This window comes from Primulina huaijiensis, chromosome 4 (genome assembly GCF_012295235.1).
Source record: "Primulina huaijiensis isolate GDHJ02 chromosome 4, ASM1229523v2, whole genome shotgun sequence".
NCBI lineage: Eukaryota > Viridiplantae > Streptophyta > Magnoliopsida > Lamiales > Gesneriaceae > Primulina > Primulina huaijiensis.
Window position 1 is genome coordinate 21,025,639 of NC_133309.1, and position 5,938 is coordinate 21,031,576.

Here is a 5,938-nt window from a genome sequence, read left to right on the forward strand (position 1 = left end):
AAAACACAAAAGTCCTCAACTCCCATGCGCAGCACACCAAAAATCAGCATTTTCCGGACTTTGTCTGTCAACGACCGCGGGTGCGCTATAACACAGACCGCGGGTGCGGTCTTGTTTCGGGGAAACTTTAATCTCCAAGCTACGAAGACCGCAGGTGCGGTGCAACATGGACCGCGGGTGCGGTACTGCTTCGGCAGAAATTTCTAAAATTGCTTTTCATGGACCGCGGGTGCGGTGCCATTTCTAGCGCGGGTGCGGTTTATTCTCGGAAATTTTCATCTTTTGCACTTTCCAATTCAACACTTTTACTACTCCAATTTCTCATTCTAAGCTTCCAAACTACAACAACAAAAACAACAACAAATCACAAAAAACCTGCTCAAGAATCACAAAATTCTAAGTTAAAAACAAGTAATAAGAATACAATAAATTGCACTTATCAAACTCCCCCAAACTTAATATTTTGCTAGTTCCGAGCAAAACAAAACAACACAAACAAACAAATAAGTCATGAAATATTTTAAATAACTTGGCCTCAAGATAAATTAACCAACTCTTCATGCATTCACAAATCAAAACAATCCAACCAACTTTTCATCCGGATAAAATCATGCAATTGGTTAATTTTTTTTTAACTTCTAATATCTTCAACTCATGTTTCAAAACATTATCAATTTATTTCAATTTTTACAAACACAAATCAAGAGGTCTTTTCCGGTAAAGATTTGGTTCAAAGCATATTCATTCAAGAAAGGAATACCCAATAAATATTTGATGCAATGAGGTGTGTGTTAAAATTGATCAAGATTCATACTCAATGGAAGTGTTTATCGATTGTCCATAAGCTAGATCCTCCCAATCACTCTCCACTAGTATATTGGACAACTATGACTTGGTCAATAGGATTTGCAATGCTTGTAATGTTAGGCCTTGGCTCACGGCTACAAATGAAGATTAGGAATTCAAATAAGGGACCAAGTTGAATTTTATATCTTTTGCAAACTCCACTTTTTCTTTTATCTCCATTTTTTTTTTCATTTCATCTCTTTTTCTCCCATTTTTCTCCAACTCTTCAATGAAAAATCATTCTTTTTTTTTTCTTTTGTAGGAGAATTTCAATTTCTTTAATCCTTTGAATTCTTACTCCCTTGAGAAGGTAAGAAATTAGTGTTTAAGATATTCAACAGGGTGGTAAATGTGGGATATTTGAAAGAACATCGAATGGGGGTCTTTTACACATTTTTACGTGTGCCATTCGAATTCATATAAGCTTCAAAGAGGTGACAAATGATAAATCATTTTTATTTGGTGGCTTGAAAGGCTCAATCGATAAGAAAAAAAAATCAACTAAATGATTCCTAAATCATAGATTGTCCGTATTTCGTCTCGAGTGTTGTTTGGATAGTTCTAGACAAAATCTCAATTCACCAACACAAAGTAGAATCTAATAATCGTGAAAAAATGGTGTCTCAATGCATCAACCAAATACATATATATTCAAAAGAAAAGTGCTTGGCTTCCAAGAAATTCAAGAACACAATTCTTTTCTAATATAGGCTCAACATGGCTTCAAATGGATATTTATGAACAATATAAATAGGCCCAAGTAAAGTCAAATATTGCCTCAATCATCTATGTGTTTGAAAAAATTTATTTCAATGTCAAATGAAAATCACAGAGTTGTATAGAAATTATAAGTCTCAAAATTATAAAATCTCATGATTGTTCTCTAAATTTTTCAAATTGATCAATTAACATGAACGTAATGCATGACTTTTCCTCTTAATGCAAAATTTTCCTTTTCTCATCATTGGCCATTAAAATATTTCATGACTAAAAACACTAAAAACACACAAGCAAACAACTCAAAAGAAAATAAAACACTCAAAATAAAACTAAAGAAAACACAACACACAAAATAAAACTAAATTAAACACACAAAATAAAATAAATAAACAGTATCTCCCCCAAACTAAAACATGTGCATCGTCCTCGATGTGAATAAGCATGAAAGTTAGAGGAATACACATACCTATGGCAACGACCGTCAGTAGTCATTGCCATCGTCATCATCTTCATCATCTTGTGGTGGCTGTTGTTGGAACTCCGGCGGGTGGTATATGGGTGGCCACTGAGGAGGTGGTGGAAATGGAGTACCAGAGGTTGAGGCTGCTGGAAATTGCTGAGCCAAGACAGACGTAAAATCCATCATATAATCGATAAATGTATCGGTCCTAAACCGAAACGCATCCATGTCTTGACGTTGATTTCACATTTCCTCTTCCAAATGGGTCAACCTATCTCTCATATTTCCTGGTTGCGGTTGTGGTTGTGGCTGTGGTTCTTGAGCTTGAACATGGGCACGTCTTTTTGCAGCTCTTCTGTTAAATTCCCTTTCAGCTCGACGTGCCGCCGCTTGATCACCTCTCACTGCCCTATGTGGTTGAATCACCACAATGACATTTTTCGGCTTCAGCAGTTCTTCATTCACAGCCCAAGTCACTCCCGCATTTTGGCATAATGCTGTGATCAAAGAAGGGTGGAGGAGTCCACTAGGAGAGTTACCATTTGCATATTCAAGCATCGAATTCTGGAGCAATTGCCCTAAATCAATTGCCCTTCCCGTCATAATGCAAAAAGTAAGGATAGCTCTCTCCTTGATGACAGTGGTGGTGTGTTCGGTAGGCTTGATCCTAGCAGAAATAAATGAATACCAATCTTTGGCAACAGTTTTCAGATCAGACTTGGCTAGGCTGACATGCACCTCATCCCTCATTCTCCACTCAGCTCCTTCTATGCAAATTGTTTGAAGAATATGATTATAATCAACATGCTCAGCCCGGTATTCTTCATACTCATCATGCATAATATGAGGGATGCCATATAAAGTATTTATTGTATGTGCATCAAAGGCTACCATTTTTCCTCGCACCAACACCTTCAATTGTTCATGCCTAACCTTGAGGTTAGCATAGAATTCTCTCACCAATGAAATGACAGCATCTTGTGGCTGCCTGCCAAACTCCTCCCAATGCCGAGCAGTAAGCATTAAACCAATTTCGGACCGGGGAAAACTCAAATCAAATCCCCTCTCTTTTATAATGCTTTTATTCAAAATTCTCCCATAATTTTCCTCAGCTATTTCGTTCCAAAATTTGTTTTCATCATAGTTTGAAGATGATGATGCACCCTTAGCTTGTTTCTTTCTAGGAGGCATTTTATCAAACACCTTGAGTTCAACAACTANAGAAACACAAATTTGGGTTGCCTCCCAATAAGCGCTTGGTTTAACGTCTTCAGCCAGACTGTCACTAGTCTTTTCAGTTTGGTTCGCTCAGCTTGACATTGTCGATATTCCTTACTTCAGTCCCATAGTATGGCTTGACTCGCTGTCCGTTCACCTTGAAGGTCCTCCCATCATTGCATTTTAGCTCAATTGCCCCATAAGGAGACACCGTTTCCACAACAAATGGCCCTGACCAACGCGACTTTAGCTTACCAGGAAACAACTTCAGACGGGAATTGAACAATAGTACTTGTTGTCCTGGTTTTAGCTCTNTGTTGAAAGGAAAGGGATATTTGATGGAATGAGTGAAGCTATTTGGCTGTGTAGTGGAGAATTTGTGCTTGGAAGAACAAATCTTGAGTGTGGAGTGTGTTTTGAGAAGATGAAATTCGAAATGGAGGAGAGAAATTGAAGAAGAGTTCTTCGGTTATGTCTAAATTCTGCCCCAATCTGATTTTTAAAACGTCGACCGTGGGTGCGGTGTGCAAGGACCGCGGGTGCGGTGTGCTCTCGGCAATTCAGTGACCTTTGATTTTCATCGACCGCGGGTGCGGTGCTTTTGGTAGCGCGGGTGCGCAGTGCTCTCGGCAAAAATTTTATTTTGTAATTCCAAACAACCGCGGGTGCGCTGCAGAGATGACCGCTGGTGCGGTTGTCCTTCGTAAAAAAATTTTTTCTCTCTCCAAATTTTTTTTTTTTTAGTCCTGAAAAGAAAACCATTTTAATTCATAAAATTTTTGGGAAGATACAAGAACATACTACTAAAATACACAATCAAAAACAATAAAACAAGAATAAAAAGAAGACCGAAAACGAAATAAAATAGAGAAACACAAATTTGGGTTGCCTCCCAATAAGCGCTTGGTTTAACGTCTTCAGCCAGACTGTCACTAGTCTGATCAGTTTGGTTCGCTCAGCTTGACATTGTCGATATTCCTTACTTCAGTCCCATAGTATGGCTTGACTCGCTGTCCGTTCACCTTGAAGGTCCTCCCATCATTGCATTTTAGCTCAATTGCCCCATAAGGAGACACCGTTTCCACAACAAATGGCCCTGACCAACGCGACTTTAGCTTACCAGGAAACAACTTCAGACGGGAATTGAACAATAGTACTTGTTGTCCTGGTTTTAGCTCCCTTTGTACAATGAGTTTATCGTGCCACTTCTTGGTCTGTTCTTTGTAAATCTTGGCATTTTCATATGCATCATTGCGGAACTCATCCATTTCATTTAACTGTAGTTTTCTGCCTTCGCCAGATGCTTTCAAGTCAAAGTTCAACTTCTTAACTGCCCAGAAAGCTCGATGCTCCAATTCTAGTGGCAAGTGACAGGCTTTACCAAAAACCAACCTATAGGGAGACATTCCAATAGGCGTCTTGAATGCGGTTNATGTCTAAATTCTGCCCCAATCTGATTTTTAAAACGTCGACCGTGGGTGCGGTGTGCAAGGACCGCGGGTGCGGTGTGCTCTCGGCAATTCAGTGACCTTTGATTTTCATCGACCGCGGGTGCGGTGCTTTTGGTAGCGCGGGTGCGCAGTGCTCTCGGCAAAAATTTTATTTTGTAATTCCAAACAACCGCGGGTGCGCTGCAGAGATGACCGCTGGTGCGGTTGTCCTTCGTAAAAAAATTTTTTCNTGTTCCAAATCTGGTGAAGATGTTCTTGTGCACAAACTTAACTACAACATGAGCATCATTAGTACTGGTGGCAATTGCTTCCACCCATTTCGAAACATAATCTACAGCTAATAATATATAAGATTGACCAAAAGAAGGGGGAAAGGGTCCCATGAAATCTATGCCCCAGACATCAAAAAGTTCCACTTCCAAAATATTTGTCAGTGGCAATTCGTGACGCCTAGAGCTGTTTCCTAACCTTTTGCACCTATCACATGATTTCACTAAGGTATAGCTATCCTTAAACAAAGTCGGCCAGAAAAAACCTGATTGCAATACCTTAGCTGCAGTTCGTGTAGCTCCAAAATGTCCACCGTATGCGGATGAATGACATAGCTCAAGAATTTGGTGTGCTTCGACACCGTCAACACATCTCCTAATCACTTGGTCAGCACATCTCTTATACACACAAGGATCATCCCAGAAGAAAAATTTGATATCATGGAAGAACTTATTTTTCTGATGGTGGTTCAGATCTGGAGGAAGAATACCACAAGACAAGAAATTCGCAATGTCAACGAACCAAGGGAGTACTGAACTTACCTCGAAGAGTTGTTCATCCGGAAATGTTTCCTGTATTACTCCTTCTTCTTTCCTAACCTCTAGCTCAAGTCTTGACAAGTGGTCAGCCACTTGATTATCTCTTCCCTTCTTATCTTTGATCTCAAAGTCAAATTCTTGCAATAGCAGTATCCACCTTATCAAGCGTGGTTTCGCATCCTTCTTGGCAAATAGGTAGCGAATGGCTGCATGGTCAGTAAAAACAATTACCTTTGTGCCGATCAGATATGGCCTGAATTTATCGAAGGCAAATACTACAGCAAGCATCTCCTTTTCAGTCGTGGTGTAATTTTGCTGTGCAGCATCCATAGTACGGCTTGCATAATAAATTGCCCTAAACATCCTTTCTCTTCTTTGGCCCAATACCGCACCAACGGCATAGTCACTTGCATCACACATCAGCTCAAAGGGCT